This window comes from Gouania willdenowi, chromosome 18 (assembly GCF_900634775.1).
Source record: "Gouania willdenowi chromosome 18, fGouWil2.1, whole genome shotgun sequence".
Taxonomy (NCBI): domain Eukaryota; kingdom Metazoa; phylum Chordata; class Actinopteri; order Blenniiformes; family Gobiesocidae; genus Gouania; species Gouania willdenowi.
Genome location: NC_041061.1, coordinates 26667787 through 26686306, shown reverse-complemented (window position 1 = coordinate 26686306; position 18520 = coordinate 26667787). Strand labels below are relative to the sequence as shown.

The window sequence follows — 18520 nt, the reverse complement described above, 5'->3', positions numbered from 1 at the left end:
CGATACAACTCTGTTCTGGAGTGAGTCTTCATGTGCATCGTTAGAGAAGACCTTCGTGTAAAAACCTTTGCACACTGTTCACATCTGTGAGCTTTTATTCCACGGTGAATGAGGACATGTTGACTGAGGTGTCCAGATTGACTAAAACTCTTTCCGCATTCCTCACATTTGTACAGTTTAGATTGTCTGTGGATACATTGATGCACTAATAAGTGGCATTTTCGAGTAAAGGCCTTCCCACATTCATCACACGTGTGTGGTTTCTCTCCACTGTGAATAAGCTGATGGCGTTTCAAGCTCTGCTTAAATGTAAAAGCTTCTCCACACTCGTCACATTTAAACTTTTTAACTCCAGTATGAATGACTTTGTGTGTAATTAAGTTAGAATTGTGGTTAAAAGCCTTTCCACACTCGTCACAGCTGAACGGTTTTTCACCAGAATGGATTAGTTGATGTCTAGTGAGCTGTGATTTAAAGGTAAAGGCCTTTCCACACTGGTCACATGTATGTGCTTTAACTCCAGCTTGGCTTTGCTGTTGAAGTCTTTCCTCTGTGGCTGAAGTTTTTCTCTTAGATTTGTTTCTTTGTTTTGGCTGAGCTTCTTTGTCCTGAGAGCGTTGAGGTGTCACTTTGTTCTGGCTTCCAGAGTCCTGTAGAACAGTTAGAGATTAAACACAGAGAAGGAACCAAACAAATATGTATTTCTAAATGTGTTCCCTAGAAAAAACAGTGGCTGTTAAAGATGGATCAGACTAGGCCTGGGTGGTGTCCAAATTTTGATACAGTTATACCGTGGTATACAGTATTACCATGACCAATTAAAAAAAGCATGGAGGAGAGACTCAAGGCAAGAAATGGAAAGGGTGGGGAAGAGTTGATTACTTTAAAGTGAGAGTGAGATGTGAAGTTGTAGTTGTGCATTTTGTGCTTATTGTGTTGTGTAATCAAGCCAGTCTGGTGATAAGTGTGAAGCTTGGGTATAATGGTGGTGGCTGTGGACAGAGGGAAGGAGTGAGTGGTAATACCCATAGTAGGTATTTGGGATCAACGTGTCTAAGGTTAAGCCCAATACAAGTTTTATCCCACATCCCAAGGCATGCCAGTGCATCGGAGACCAATGTATGTTGTAGGGAATCAAATCCTCCAAGTTGAACTCTGACCGAGATACTTGTCTAGCCATTCAACGGAGTCAGAAGGTCTGTCTCCCACTGTGAAATGCAAACATGCCAACAGGGGGACCTTCTCCCACTTCCTGTCCGAAAAAAGAAACAGGAGAATCCAAGAAGAGTTCGCTCCTGTTATTGCCTCTCTTTCACATTACGATCAAAAGGAAACCATCAGTCAACATTTACATGCTAATTTTTCAAACTCTGAGCTCCGACACCCTGCGGATTTATCACCTCCAGAAGTCCCATAGGTTGTTGGAATAACACCAGCTTTCTGTTTCCCGCTCAAATGAGAACAAAGAAACTGTACTATGTTTGAAAAGTCACAAAAGAAAACATTATTGGAATGGTTCCTGCAGAACCATTCAGTAATTCAATAACCAACAGAATGCTATTTTAAAATGTTTCATCATTTAAAAGGTGCTTGAAATACTAGAAAACATCACAAAGCTTAGTTTAAGGTATTTACACTTAACTATATGGTAAAGAAAAAGCCTAACATGAATTTTGACATTCCAGTTTATGAAGTACTAACTATGCTATTTTTCATCCGTGCCTGGTATCAAACTGTCTCATAATACATGATATATTAAGATATGATGTTGAAAAGATGTTTTGAAATATGTAGAATTAATTATTAGGCATTTTTCTATGTTTAGGAATTCCCTCTGTTGTCTATGTCATTCCACTTCACGCCCACACTTGAGACACACCCACAAGCTGAAAGCAGAGACACTGCCCAATCACCGACATGGCCAAGGAGCCCCAGGCCACCCCCCAAGGCCAGGCAGCCACCCAGACGCCCCCCAAGACCCCAAGCCGAGGGGCAGCCACCGCCCCCCACATACAAATCTGAAAAATCCCCATGGAGCCGAGGACCCAGTGCACCCCGCCACCGTCCCCAACCCCCAATCCCAAGGCCCCCTGTCTGCTTCTGCTTCTAAAATCGGCTTAAGATTTCGCCCATCGGCTGAATTTTTTATTTTTTTTTTTTAAATCGGTATCTGCATCGGCCCTTGAAAATCCCATATCGGTCGACCTCTACTAGTGACAAATATATGGACTTAATCTTGTGTTATTGGAGATTTTATAGTGCCCTAATTATGTTCAGCTTTAAAGGTGTCCTTCACTGGTTCCATATTCACTGCTTTTGTTCCACATTTGCTGAAAGACTTCAATCAACTCATTTCTCACCTTTTCTGAGTAGTCCATGTTTGCTGTCACAGCTGAGTGGTTCCACAATCCTCCTTCAGACGCCTCCATTCACCTGCAACATCAGCATGGAATCAGCTCCACCTGAAGGATGAACAGGACAGAATGAACGTGAAGGATCTCGAAATATTCATCACTCCACTGCAGTGTTATCACTTTGAAATTGACTAAAATGATCAGTTTGTTCAGAGATCACATGATGTGGAGGAAAATGCTTTGATTTTGTAGCTTAAGAATTTAAATGCCCATAGATTTGTAAATGAAAGTCTTCAGTGGAAACAGTTTGACTTTGTTCTGCAGGAAGAATGAACGACATGATTGCAGAGGAGGGAGGAACTCTCAGGTCATTAGCCACTCTTTTTCAACTTGGGCTGTCCCAATACTACTTTATCACTTCAGATATGAAGATATATTATTTTGTAGTGTAGAATGTTAGAAAAACATTGACCCAGTGATACTCAAACAAAGAACAATATTCAGCAACAGCAGGGATGAGAAAAACTGACCTATTTATTAGAAGAGCTGGAGCGGATTATGGAATGAACTGATTGGATCAGAGTGCTTATATAACAGATTCTAGAAGCAGGCCTATATAACGTGATACTAGTTTTTTGCTGATATTGGACCGGTATCAGATATCTATATCAGATTGGAACATCCCTACTTTAAACTATTTTAGATGAAAGGTCATTTGTCATGTATGGAAAGTAGAGCATCAATCTACTGCCACATGACAAGTTAAAGCTGGGGTACTCTAATTATTTTCTTTAATTAAAAAAAACCATTATTATTAGTATCAGAGTATATCGTAAAAGTAATCATTTCTGAAAAAATTGTACGTCTGCGTGCTGTCTGTGCCTTATAATTAATTATTTTAGTTAATAAAACCCCAAAAGACAACCTTCTCATTGGCTGCCGCTAGGGATGTAAAAATTAACCAGTTTTTCAAAGACCGCTAATATTTTCGGCCGCGGTAGGTTAACCGTGGGGGTTTTAGAACCACGGTAAACCGCAGATATGTCTGGTGTTGCCAGACTCGGGAGGCAAAGCACTCTCCAGTCTATGGTCAGAGCACAACACTGCGCGAATGTGGTAAGGATGACCGGCAGCGGAGGGGACAGACAGACTCGAGAGTAGAAATACGTTTCAAGCTTTTTCTATTTATTTTTGTTCCTTGTCAGGTGCAATATATTTACAGTGAAACCCCCAAAACAGAAAACCAAAAACTTGAGCAAAACAAAAAGAAAAGGGCATTGAGATGCCAGGCTATATTTTTGCAAATCCTGAACATGGACTTTACCCTCTGTTTGTTGCCATCAGTTTTAACAGGTCTGCTCACTCAGGGTCCTCTCTAGCAACAGAGGCTGTGCTCCCTTTATAGGCAGCCTCTAACTGTAACTCCTCCCACAGACAAACCAAACCCCATCTAAAATCAATTAACTTAATAACAAACCAAATAATCATACAAGCAACACACAAAACAACAAACCTTAATTACTCAATCATACATAATAACTTCATGTAAATTAATTCACCTTAAATGTTTTTAAAATCCAAAACAAACAAAAATTACACAAACACCCCTGTACAAATGGTTTGACCCAACACCCCTATTTACATGAGTTGGGTTAGTCCCTCGGGTTTCCTGAAAATGGAAGTGCTCCTGTGACCATGGTGGTGAGTTTGCTGCTAACCAACAAACACATATGCTGGTAGGCCTTTCCCTGCATAGATGCTGAGGTCAGTAACTAACTGTGGTTATTGTGTGAGCGTCACGGCTCACTCCGTGACATTTCCCCCCCCTTCTCGAGATGCCCCCTGTGGCACTCTGGAGAGAAAGTCTGCAGTGCAATTCAATTTCCCAGAACGGTACAACACCTGAAAGTCAAAAGGCTGTATAGCCAAGAACCACCTGGTTATACGTGCATTTGTGTCTCTCATACGCCCCAACCATGACAGTGCTTTGTGGTCCGTTTCCAATACAAACTTACGACCCATCAGGTAATACCTGAAAGAGTCCAAGGACCACTTGATTGCCAGGCACTCCTTCTCAATGGTGGAGTAGTTACACTCCCTTGGTAGGAGTTTGCGACTAATATAAGCCACAGGGCGTAGCGGTCCATGGCTCACCTGCAGCATGTTGACATGGAACACCTGGTGCTGCTTCCGACGATCTGGCATATCAATTTCATAAGTCACTGGCCCCATTTTCCTTGATACGACGTACGGACCCTGCCATTTTGCAAGTAATTTGTTGCCAGAGCTGGGCAGCAACAGCAGCACTCGATCACCTGGCTGGAATGTGCGGGAACGGGCTGCACGGTCATACCAAGACTGCTGCTTCTTCTGGGCCTCCCGCAGGTTCTGCTGTGCCAGTCCCGCTGCTGTTGAGAGCTTCTCCCTCATCTTCATCACAAAGGAGATGACATCCATCTTGTTCGGCATCTCTCCCTCCCAAGATTCTCTGAGGACGTCCAGTGGCCCACGAATATGATGTGCGTACAGGAGCTCAAACGGTGAGAAGCCTGTGGATGCCTGCGGAACTTCTCTGTATGCAAACATCAGGTATGGCAACCACTGGTCCCAGTCTTTAGCATTCTCTGAAACAAACTTCTTGAGCATGCTGATCAGAGTCTGATTGAACCTTTCGACAAGTCCGTCGGTCTGTGGGTGGTATGGGGTCGTTCTGATGCGTTTGATACCTAAGAGGTTGTAAACCTGCCTGAGAGTGCGACTCATGAAGTTTGGGCCTTGATCTGTTAACACCTCCCGGGGAATACCCACTCTTGAAAAGAACTGGAGCATAGCAGTGGCAACATGTTTTGCCGTTATGTCACGTAAGGGGAAAGTCTCTGGGTGTCTCGTGGCATAATCACAAATTACCAAAATAAATCTATTCCCTGCCTTACTCCTCTCCAAGGGACCCACTATGCCCACCCCAATTCTCTCAAATGGAGTGTCTAAAACTGGTAGGGGAATCAAAGGGGCTGGAGCAAGAGCTTTCCCACCTGTCTTCTGGCATTGGGGACAAGACTTGCAAAAGTTTTTAACATCCTCATACAGACCTGGCCAATGGAACCTCTTGCTGATTCTTTGTAAAGTCTTCATGCAAGCGAGATGTCCCGCCCATGGGATTGAGTGTCCAAGTTCTAAAACTTCATGTCTATTCTTTTTAGGAACAATCAGTTGGAGACCTTCTTCACTCTTTCGATATAAAAAATTGTTCTCCACTACATATTTATCCCTGCCCAGCAAAGAATAATTATCTGAACTATCTGCAGTTCTCTTAAAGCAAGGGACAAGTGTGGCATCCTGACGTTGTTCCTCTGCTAAGTCTGTACTGAACACTCAGTAATATCTGGGTGTGTCGCATCAGTGTTTGGCTGCATGTTGGCATGCCCTATCATCTCACCAACATCCTTCCTGCGCCTCTCACAACGCATCTCCCTTGCCTGTCTAGACTCAACCGGGACATCAGCCTCAAAGTAAGGCAATTCTGAGAGGTGTGATTGCTGTTCTGTTTTAGCTTGGGCTCTGGTAACTACACCACACCAAGCAGTGTTACCCACCAGCTCTGGTAATAAGGGAAAGTCTTGCCTTAACAGCACTGGATAGGGTAACTTTGGCACCACTCCCACTCTTAGAAGAAAGGTCTGGTCACTAACTCTCACATACACATCTGCCGTATCGTACTCTGTCCTATCACCATGCACACAGCAAACTTCAACAGTTTCACCAAAATTACATTCCTTGGGAGAAATTATTTCTGCCTCAACCAATGACTGAGAACATCCTGTGTCTATGAGGGCTGTAACTGGTTTACCATTAAGTTCTATGGTGATGATGGGATCTTTAAGTTGGCAGATTTTTAGGGGTGGGGAGGGGCTGGGCACATAGCAGAGATTACTATATTTTGACTTTCGAAGAGGGCAAGCTGGACTCTTGTGACCTTCCCTGCCACACTCAAAACAGACTAAGGGTTTGGGCCTGTTCAGGGAGGGGGGTGGAGCTTTGCTTTTATGACTAAATCTAGCATCAGAGCCATCCCTACCAACACCATCAGACTTACCCCAGGCTTGCTTGTCGATCACCCCAGCGTAGCGATAGGTCCTTGGGCCCCTGTGCGCCGCCACAAAGTTTTCCACCAGCTTGGCTGCCTCTGCTGCTGTCGCTGGACTGTGCTCTTTCACCCAGATCTTTAATTCAGGATAGAGGACACGCAGATACTGTTCCAGCACCATCGTCTCCATCAGGCCTTCTTTAGTGCACTGCTCGAACCTGGTCCATTTGCAGAAGAGGTCTTTGAGGCGAATGTAAAGTTCTTGTGGTGTCTCTGTTGGGCTGGTCTCCATGGCACGGAACTGTAGGCGATAAGTCTCTGAGTTTATTTCGTACTTTTTCAGCACAGCTTCTTTGAGCAGGTCATAATCTGTTGTGCTGTCTGGGTCCATAGCCACAAATGCACTGCGTGCTTTGCCTGTCAGCAGCGGAATCAAGTGAATGGCCCACTCTTCCTTCGGCCACTCATACACCCTTGCGAGGCGCTCATAAGTGGTCAAGTAGTGCTCAATATTGTCAGAGTCCTCAAGCTTGGCCATCTTTAGCTCGTAGGCCCGACCCCTGGGGTTAACTGCTGGTGGCTCTGGCGTTGTGGGGCGGGATGGAGGTGGTTGAGGTGTCCTTGCTCTCTCTCTGGTCGCTTCCAAGTCCAATTGTAGCTGAACCACCTGGTGGTTGAGAACCTGGAACTGCTTGGCTTGTCTGGTTGACTCCTTCTCCATCCGCTCATCTCTGGCTCGCTGGACCTCCATGAAAGACTCAAACATTTTTCCAAGGTGACTAAGTGCTTCACCTGCAGTTGGTTGCCCACTGACCTCTGTCACCTCAGCAGCGCTCTCTTCAGGTCTTTTCTTCCTGGTCTCCATTTTTTTTTTTTTTTTTTTCTTTCTCTATTATTGCCTGTCCTTCTTCAGTCCACCTCCTTCATCCCACTTCTGACACCAAATGTGGTAAGGATGACCGGCAGCGGAGGGGACAGACAGACTCGAGAGTAGAAATACGTTTCAAGCTTTTTCTATTTATTTTTGTTCCTTGTCAGGTGCAATATATTTAGAGTGAAACCCCCAAAACAGAAAACCAAAAACTTGAGCAAAACAAAAAGAAAAGGGCATTGAGATGCCAGGCTATATTTTTGCAAATCCTGAACATGGACTTTACCCTCTGTTTGTTGCCATCAGTTTTAACAGGTCTGCTCACTCAGGGTCCTCTCTAGCAACTGAGGCTGTGCTCCCTTTATAGGCAGCCTCTAACTGTAACTCCTCCCACAGACAAACCAAACCCCATCTAAAATCAATTAACTTAATAACAAACCAAATAATCATACAAGCAACACACAAAACAACAAACCTTAATTACTCAATCATACATAATAACTTCATGTAAATTAATTCACCTTAAATGTTTTTAAAATCCAAAACAAACAAAAATTACACAAACACCCCTGTACAAATGGTTTGACCCAACACCCCTATTTACATGAGTTGGGTTAGTCCCTCTGGTTTCCTGAAAATGGAAGTGCTCCTGTGACCATGGTGGTGAGTTTGCTGCTAACCAACAAACACATATGCTGGTAGGCCTTTCCCTGCATAGATGCTGAGGTCAGTAACTAACTGTGGTTATTGTGTGAGCGTCACGGCTCACTCCGTGACAGCGGAGGTAAGTGTCAGCGGGAATAGCGCAGCACTGCACAAAGAGCGCATCCACTCACCTCTGAATGATGGCAGAACCAGGAGCAGCACTCCCTGAGTTGCATTCACCCAGAAAACAAATAAAGTCAGCAGTGTGGGACTATTTTGGATATGCTAAAGACAACCAGGGCGCAGTAAGAGCCGACGGGTAGCCAATATGCAAAACATGTCGGAGAAACGTTGCTGCCAAAGGCACCAATAGGATTCAACATCTTTGCGACAATCATCCCTCCCAGTTTGTCCACATAAAGGTACAAGTGTAAATCCACTCCACTGATTGAAGTTTCTAGAAAGTGTTGCAATTTACAAGGCTGTTGTAAACCACGAGGTGAAGTGAGAGTAAAGAGAAAGTGCTACGCGCTGGGTAAACAAAGCACGCTCTGGCTGTTGCAACATAAAACCGATACTTATTATTATTATTATTATTATTAACCATATATAGAATAAGAGTTTAGTTTTAATAACAGATTGTATTTTACAGTAAATAGTATTACTTTTGCTAAATAACAATACAATAATTCTTCTGTTTAAATGTTAAATCACCAATTTATGTATGTTATTATTTTATGATGGTATTTAGTTTTTGTTTGTTATTTATTGATTATTTAATACATTTCAAACTTTTATTAATTTATTTTGTTCTAATGTTAAAGCATTTTTGAAAAAGCAAAAAAATCCATATATCTCCGTTTATTTTCATTGTGTCGATAATTGCGAAAAATGGTAAAAACGCAATCCTTTGCCTGACAATAATCGGAACTCAAAAAAATAAAACACAGAAATTGATTAATATTTCTAAAAAACTGAATTTAAAAAAATTACGTGGAAAACACGAAATTTGGAAAAAATAAAATGTATTTTAAAGGGCCCTGCCTACTTGGAACTCATTTGCTAAATTGTTCACTAAATTAAAAAAAAAAAAAAAAAGAGGATGAAAAATCCCAACAAAATAAAACAATAAAAGATCTCAGCGGTTGCATTTCTGAAATGGGAGAACAGATCGACTATTTGGAGAATAAATCACAGCAAAACTTGTGCATCTACAACGTACCGGAGCGGAGTGAAGGTAATGATGTGATCAAGTTAATACAGACACTGTGTAAAGACACTGCATGTAGAGTAAGAGCTGCACGTCAACAGAACACATAGAATTGGCATATTAAAGGAAGACAACCGTGCCACAAGACCTATTATTGTGCATTTGCCAACTATGACATCAAGCAAGTACTATTAAGGGCGGCGAGGTCAAAGAAGGAGCTCTGCATTGAGGAGGCCCACATCTACCTGGATCATGACTTAACATCAAAGGTGAAACAGCAGAGGGCTGCATACAGAGAGTTGCGAGAGGTCAAGTCACATGTCCTCGCACCAGCAAAGCTCTGCGTTTTCAATAAGGATGGCACATCAACCACATACAGCAGCGCAACAATAGCACGAAAAGAGCTGGAGCGGAGAGGTGTTTACAGGTCGGATGGAGAATGGAGAGAAGAGCTGCAGCACAGACGCACCGGTGAAGGAGAGAGAGGTGCACAATAACATGCAGACATTATGATAAATCTATGGAGCTGTAAGTGACTGAACTATTCTCCCTCTGAACTCTTCTGTCTTTCTATGGGATGGAGATTACGTGTGGACATGATTGAATCTATTCTTTTTTTCTTGATAAATACGTGTCTCCTTCTCCCCAAGTGTTATGCTTTTAAATGCGCATATATTTATGTATAACGCACCTCTGTCTATTGACTATATGGTGCTAGTGTATAAACAAAAAATGAGATGGGTTCATCTGAGTGCAGGAGATTGTTAAAAGATAAAATTACTTCATGTCTATTAGAATTTTTACATCAAATATGATTTACTTGTACCCTGCGTTGAACTGTCAAAACCCCAACATAATGATTTAATAAATGGGGATACAGAGACTACAAAGCGAAACAAAGGTACTGAAAGAAAAGAATGAAAGAAATGCTGAAGAGATAAAATTGTTGAACGCGAGGGTTGAACAGCTGGAACAAAAGGAAAGAGAGAAAGATGTCATCATCACAGGCCTAAAGATAAAACCCAGGAGTGACGAAGAAACAAAATCGATTGAACAACAGGTCATTGACTACCTGAAGTCGAAGGACATTGTCCTGAACCCTGACAACATCAACTCCTGCCATCTGCTGCCAAAGAAAAATGATAACAGAGAGGAATGCTAACAACGTCTGGCAGGGAACAAGGCCAACACGAACAAAGATAGAGGACAACACTGACTACAGATGAGAATACACAAAAAAGGACGTTCAGAAGAAATCAAGAATGTTTTGACCAGAGAGACATGTAAACCCATGTAAATTTGCGATGGTAAAACAGGGGACGGGACCCGGATAAGCAAACTGCTTCTCTCGTCTCCTTTTTCGGCATGTACAAAAAAGAAAAAAAAAAAAAAAAAGTGAATGTAACCATGTCGGAAATAAACTGAATAAATAAATAAAAAAAATAAAACTGCTACAAATAAATTGAGGAATTTTAGTTTATTATATCTTTGAGGCGATTTATTGAACGCCTTGACAACCATATAAACATAAATGGTTGCTGAAACCAGATCTTTGGAGCTGATGTTTCTTACTTCAGTTTATGTAATGTTTGTTATAATGTGTTTTTTTATTCTTTTTCTTTTCACTCCTTGCCATCTTTTCACATAAATTCAGATATGGTATGCTCTACCAGGTCTCAAAAAGGTTAAAATGTTTGCGTACTTGTCGCCTGCTTTATGAGTTCGCTAAACATAATATCACTAAATGTTAATAGTAAATAATGTGGTCAAGAGAAAGAAAATCTTACTTCAGTTGGAAAGAGATAAAGGGAACATACTTTTCCTACAAAAAAACTCATTTAGGGAAAAACACGAAAATGTAAAGAAAATAACACAAAGTCATGTTTTCTATAGTTCGTATAGCTCAGCTCGAAGTTTATTTTAATTATTAAATCCCATGTTGGTTTTGAAAAACAGAACTGTGCTATAGATAAAGAGGGTAGGTTTGTGTTGATAGTGGGTAAAATAGAAAATATTGACATAACCTTTTTAAATGTTTATCATCCTCCAGAAGCAGGTCCAGAGCTCATGGATCCGCTTATAGCAGTGATGTTGCTAGGTACGCATCCTGCGCCCCTGACGCATAAAAATCTAAAAGGACGTAGTAAATCCACTATCCATGCGTATCAGGGATGCACCTCATTTTTTCCCCAATGAAAAAAAATCACATTGTGAACAACAACTTATGTTTAAAATCACAGTAACTAGCAAAAGAAACCTAGCCGTCAGCGGACCCCTTTACGCATTACCTTAGCGCAGACATGATCCCATTGAGTACATGCTAGTTTAGCCAACTAGCCAGTTAACGCGGATTTCATTTCAAAATGTTTCAAGGGACCGTTTATTAAGTGCACCGCCCTCCCCTCTGAAAGCTTTGTCCGTGCTTCGTGTAGCGCAGCGGTGCTCCGTGAAAACGTGATTAGCTTTAATCATCTTCACCTGCTCAGTGTTCAAACTGTTGTGTCTGGTTAACTAAGAATAACTCAGTCCCTGTTGTTAGTTCTTTTTATTCCAGCCTTTTGTCCGTGTCTCATAGATTCACATTCACAGTCAGTAAGCTACCTCAAGTACAAACGTTTCAGTGGGAACTTCCGGTTTACAAAATAAAAGTCCGTTGGAGCTACAGAAGATAGGATAATTTAAATTAGGTTAATTTAAACTAAGTTGATCAAAACCTAATCATTAAACCTGATCAGATTCAGTAAACCATTGATCCCTGAGAGGAAATATAGTGACATTAATGCTGTTCTCATACATCTTTATATGACATATAAATAATTAAAAAGCAGCAGTGAGAATAATCCACGTCACTACAATTTACATCTACCTTTTAATTGTATCTTACTTTATTTTTGACATACATTTTAGTTTAATTCTGAGTTTTTTATTTATTAGTATTTATTTTGTTTCCTCACAGGAGGTAAAACATGATGAATTCATGTTGGGTGTGGGATACATATGTATGTGTATATACGTATATATGCATATGTGTGTATCCATAAAATGAAGAGTCCGTCCTTAAGACTGCTCTACTGTAAAGTGCCTTGAGATACCATTGGTTATGATTTGGCGCTATACAAATAAAGATTGATTGATTGATTGATTGAAAAACTAACATTTTCTTTAAAAAATTATAAATATTTAAGAAAAAAATTTTTTTTAAATAAAGTGAAAAACACGGAATTTGGGGGAAAAAATGGAATTTGGGAAATAATAAAACAGATTTTATAGGGCCCTAAGTCAAAGATACAAACTTCTTCGTAGTAAGCAGTGATGTTGCTAGGTATGATACATTGTGAACAACAACTTATGTTTAAAGTCACAGTAACTAGCAAAAGAAACCTAGCGGTCAGCGGACCCCTTTACGCATTAAATCAGCGCAGACATGATCACCTTGAGTACATGCTAGTTTAGCTGCTACAACAACAATCAGCCAGTTAACTAGCTGCTTATAATACACCACAAACATATCTGCAACATTTTATTTTTCTCAACAGACTTTGCACTGTTGGTTAAGTTACATTTTTGTGCTATAAGTTTCATAGTGATTGACTTCATTTGATTTAGTTGATGTTCAGACAAGAAGATTTTGGTGACAATTTATTTTTTGACTGTCATGGTGATGAGAATGTTTTGTTTGTGTTAAAATCAGCACTTTTATAGATAACTTATTTTTGTACAACAGACACCATTTTGTTTTCATTTGAATTGTATTTGTTTAATTTCAGATACATTTTGAACATACATGAATTATCGGCTAATTATAGCCATATCATACCACCATTAAGAGAGTTTAACACTACAATTTAAGAAATAGAAGAATATAAGAAATGGAAAGAAATACATTTTTTTATTGGGGACCCATTGAATTTCCCAGAGACCCACTCAAATCACCACCTGTGGGTCCTGGGGACTCACTATATTTAAAACCTATCAACATCACTGTTATAAATTTAATAACATCAAGGAGTAAAGGAGTCTTCATATTTGGAGGAGATTTGAATATGACATTGAAGCCAAAATTAGACTCGTCTAATGCTAAGACACACAGAGCAGAAAAAAATGCAAAAATGATGAGAAGAGCATGTTCTGAGATAGGTCTGGAGGACATATGGAGAGCACCCAACCCTAATAAGAGAGAATATACATGCTACTCTGGTAGACATGCAGTATATAATAGATTAGACTACCTTTTTATGTTTAAAAATGACATGGCACTGGTTAAAAGTTACAGTATTGGTTCAATAAATATGTCAGACCATGCTACGGTCTCTCTTAAATATTACTAAAAATCAGCAAAGGTAAAACTCTGTGGAGATTAAATAATTCCCTTCTACAAGATACAAAGTTCATAGAAAAGAGGCAAAAGGTCCTAACAGAATATGTTAAAATAAATAATACAGAGGATATAAATCCAATAATATTATAGGAAGGATCCAAAGCAGTTATGAGGGTCATATACATCTACCAAAAAGAAGGCAGGAGAGGCACAGTTGGAAAAAGCTACTAATAGATGCTAAAATAATGGAGGATAAACATAGGGAATCTGGCAGTAAAGAGAGAAAGATTAATGAGGTTTACAAAACAAGAAAATTATGAAAGTGAACACAAATCCTTAAAAATTCTGGCCTATAAACTTAAAAGACAAATCAAGAAGGGTTATATTATGAAACTATCTGTAGGTCAATCGCAAACAATTATAGATAAAGAACAAATTGCAGAAGAGTTTGCCAGATACTATGAAACATTATATAGTCATGAAGTTAAGGCAGATGAGAATCGAATGAAAACATATTTGGACAAATGTAATTTATCAAAAGTATCAGAAGAAAATATTTTTACATTGATAAAGGCAATAACAGCAAATTAGAGAAGAACACATTCAGGGACTGAAAACAGGAAAATCTCCAGGAGATGATGGATTTACAAATAAATTTTACAAAAAATTTGAAGTACAAATAATTCTCATACTACTTAATGCGTATAATTATGCAATAGATACTGATACATGGGCTCAGACATGGCAGTCAGCAGTTATCACACTTACTCATGAAGAAGGAAAGGACCCTACACAGTGCTCCTCATACAGGCCTATATCACTTCTTAACACAGATTACAAACTAATATCAATATTGGCCAAAAGATTAAAAAAATATTACTCAATATATAGTTATCACAGATCAGTGTGGTTTCATTCCAGGTAGGTTATTGGCAGATAACATAAGGTGAACTATAAATCTTATTGACTATGCTCAAAAGCAAGATGCTGATCTGCTGCTATTAACTCTAGATGCGGAGAAAGCTTTTGATTTAGTGAGTTTGCCTCATATGTTTAAAATACTTGACTACTTCAGAATGGATAAAAAATTTATCTCATGATCACAGGCAATCTATAGTAATCCATATGCAAAGGTTAAAATAAATGATACAGTGTCAAGAAGATTTAATATACAAAGAGGAACTAGAAAGAAAGACCCTCTTTTCCCTCTATTATTTGCTTTATATACTGAAGTGTTAGAGGCAATAAAACAGAATAAAAATATCAAAGGACTACAGGTAGGAAAGGAAATGCATAATCTGGCACTTTATGCAGATGACATAATTGTCTATCTTACTTCACCAGAAGAATCCGTCAATAAATTAATGTAAACAATTGGTGAATATAGTGCAGTCTCAGGGTATAAACTGAATAAAAATAAGTGAGAATCAATAGTAATAGGGAAACAAATTAGTCAAGATCTTCAGATAAATATCAGCTTAGGTGGGACGCACAGAAAATAAAATATTTGGGTATTAACATTAGTATGAACTTAGAAGAGCTGTATAATAGTAATAATGGTGTGTTAGAAAACAAAATACAACAGGACTTAAATATGGATGGAAGCTAATACCAGATGGAATACTGAGCAGAGTGGAAACACTAAAAATGATGGTATTACCAAGATTCTTGTTCCTGTTTCAGGCATTACCAATAGCAAAATCAAATTTTGATAAATGGAATAAAATTATGTCAAACTTAGTTAGCCAGGCATGACAGTTCGAACACTGAGCAGGGGAAGATGATTAAAGCTGATCACGTTTTCACGGAGCAACGCTGCGCTACACGAAACACGGACAGAGCTGTATTTAGCAGGCAGTGATGATTTGTGTTGTTTTAGAGGGTGTTTGTAGTGGTTTAAGATGAGTTTAATGCAGCCAGGACAGGAGGAAAGAGGGCGGTGCACCTAATAAGCGGTCCCTGGAAACATTTCCCATTAAAAAAAAAACGTTCTTTGCACCACGGTGACGGCGTTTCATGCCGATTTTGTCCATTTCCGCGTTTAAACGTTTTTATTGGTCGATTCCGTGATTCCGTCCGCGATTCCGTTAATGCGGATTTTATAGGGCCCAATATAAGTTGTACCACGCCAAATATGAACAGTTTAACCTTATGACAACTGTGCATTATGTCCATATAAGACTTGTGATAAAACCAAGCCGCGCCGGGAAACAATACTGTTGTTCAACTTGAGCTCGGTGTGAGAAGTTAGCATTGGGCTAGCTAACTACAGCAGAAGGCATGCTGAAAAGGGATACCAAAATAAGCGAGTGCTGAACTCTAAACCTGCTGGAATGGATGTTTAGTGCACACCCTTACCTGCTACACCAACCAAAAGCCCTGAAGCAGAGGATTGAGGATGCTGAGCGCTACAGCAGGCATTGGAATCTACCAATTCACGACTTCAGAGAGACGACAGGTGAAGACATCAAACAAGAGCTCATGCAGCTTCTAGCATCACTGACACCTGAAGACAAGGAAAAAATGGGCTTTCTTGTTGATACGGTGCACAGAATTGGAGCAGCCAATGAAAATGCATCCCATCCCGTCATCATACAATTCACAATGAGATCATCCAGGAACAAGATCTGGATAATCTTCCGGGAGAGTGGAAGCATTAAGAAGAAAATTGTTATCAAAGAAGATCTAACAAGCTAAGAAATAAACTCTTACCTTACCTAGGGTCCTAAAAAATCTGCCTTAAAGTAATAGCGGAAGGAATCGCAAAATCGACCAATGAAAACGGTTAAACGCGGAAATGGACATAATCGGCATGAAACGCCGTCAGTGTGGGGCAAGGAACTTTTTTTTTAATGGGGAAATGTTTCCGGGGACCACTTATTAGGAGCACCACTCCCTCCTCCTGTCCTGGCTGCATTAAACTCAGCTTAAATCACCACAAACACAGTCTAAAAACAACACAAATCTTCACTGACTCCTAACTACAGAGCCACCAGTGCCCGTTTAACTTTGCCGAGCCTGTAAAGCTCCGCCCGTTTTTCGTGTAGCGCAGCGGTGCTCCGTGAGAATGTGATCAGCTTTAATCATCTTCACCTGCTCAGTGTTCGAACTGTTGTGCCTGGTTAACTAAGAATAACTCAGTCCGTGTTGTCCTTTAGTTCTTTTTATTCCAGCTTTTTGTCCGCGCCTCGTAGGTACACATTCACAGTCAGCAAGTTACCTCAAGTACAACCGTTTCAGTGGGAACTTCCGGTTTACAAAATAAAAGTCAGTTGGAGAAACGTTATTAGAATGTTACATCAGAGCTACAGAAGATAGGATAATTTAAATTGTTAATTTAAACTAAGTTGATCAAAACTTAGTTTAAAGATCAAAACCTGATCAAATTCAGTAAACCATTGATCCTTGAGAGGAAACTGGGTGAAATTAATGCTGTTCTCATACATCTTTATATGACATAATTAAAAATAATCCGTCACTACAATTTATATCTACCTTTTAATTGTATCTTACTTCAGACATACGTTTGTTTAATTGAGTTTTTTAAAATTTATTAGTATTTATTTTGTTTCCTCACAGGAGTTAAAATCTATTTTCTTTAAAAAAATGATTCATTTTTCTAAAAAAAATATGGAATTTAAAACATTAAAGCGGAAAACAAGGAATTTAAGAAAATGAAGGAGACGGAAGTAAAAACTTCCAGCATCTGAGGTTACGTTACTGCAGTAGTGGAAACCTAAATATCGGTGATTAAGGTTAATCGTTCAGCCTTAGGGAGAAGTTATGTTTTTTTTCTCATTGCTCCAATCACTCTGCTGGAGTTGCAATTGTGTTTAATAGATTTAATGGTGATACACTGGAATCTATTATTTCAGAAGAAGGAAGGTGGATTATTTTGGTGTTAAAGGTGGACAATAATCTATTTATAATTTGCAAGGTTTATGTTCCTAATAGAACCGCTCATTCTAAAGAAATATTCTCTAAACTCTCCCTGCCATTAATTGACGTGAAGAGCAAATATAAAGACTCAGTCAAAAAGTATAAAGTTCTTATTATCTAGGAGACTTCAATGAATGATGAAGAAATGGATTGTTTCCCTCCAAGAACTTTGTCATCTTCTGGATTTAAGCCCACATCCTTCCTGTGTGTAGGGCCCTATAAAATCCATTTTATTTTTTTCCAAATTCCGTTTTATTTGACACTGTCAATCCGCCTTGAACACGGAGTATTTTATTCTGAAAATAATCCCCTCTCCTTTTCCGTTGTGAGTTCACACAACACGTCAACAACCACAATATTTTTACAAATTACTGCAACACTTTTACAAAAGGTCAAAACAAATGAACAAATATGGAAACACTTGTACAATTACAATATGCCTTTGTAAATCTGTCTCAACATTTGTAAGTGTTTTGCTATTTGCCTTTTTTTTTTTTTAAATAATTATGTATATTTGTTTTCAAAATTGTAATTTTGTTGTGGCATTTGTAAAACATTTGCACTAATTTGTCAATGTGTTGCGGTCATTTGTAAAAGTTTTGCAAGTGTTGTGGAATTTGTAAATGTGTTTTGCACTTCTCAGCCACCGTAGGTTAAAGATCATTACAACACAACCAAAAACATGATAGAAATAATACCAAGATGTTATTTTATCTTTAATAACAAAAATAAATCAATAACTTTCAGGTCTATTTAATATTTAATAATGAGATGATCTGCTCCAGCTGCGTATGATAAACTACAGGAACATTAGCAATGACTGCATCTTCATCATAGAGTCTAAACATTAACATGATGAACACAGACAGGACGCTAACGTTAGCATCAGAGAAAACTACCCTGAAACCTACAAATCAGCCTCAAAGCGCTCTAAAACCGGTCTGAAACCATCAGAGGCTTTCAGTAAAACCATGAAAGTAGTGTTTTTACCTTCAGTCCTGACAGAAAGTGATCTTTGACGGTTAAACGAGGCTCAGAGTCAGAGTGAAGCTCCGTGTTCTTCTTCTCCCAGTAACAGAGAAAGAAAGAGGGCGGGGCG

At 39.4% G+C, this 18520-nt stretch overlaps 1 long non-coding RNA gene across 2 annotated transcripts; it reads right to left on the bottom strand.

The window, feature by feature from the left end:
• Nucleotides 1-278: 278 nt before the first annotated feature.
• LOC114480423 (uncharacterized) lies at nt 279-18503 on the bottom strand. 2 transcript variants are annotated; one of them, XR_003676101.1, is made up of 4 exons: nt 18412-18503; nt 15841-15988; nt 2361-2462; nt 279-650 (listed from the first exon to the last, which is right to left on the bottom strand). It is a non-coding gene; the product is annotated as an uncharacterized LOC114480423 (long non-coding RNA). The 2 variants fall into 2 exon arrangements; XR_003676102.1 differs by lacking the exon at nt 15841-15988.
• Nucleotides 18504-18520: the final 17 nt, after the last annotated feature.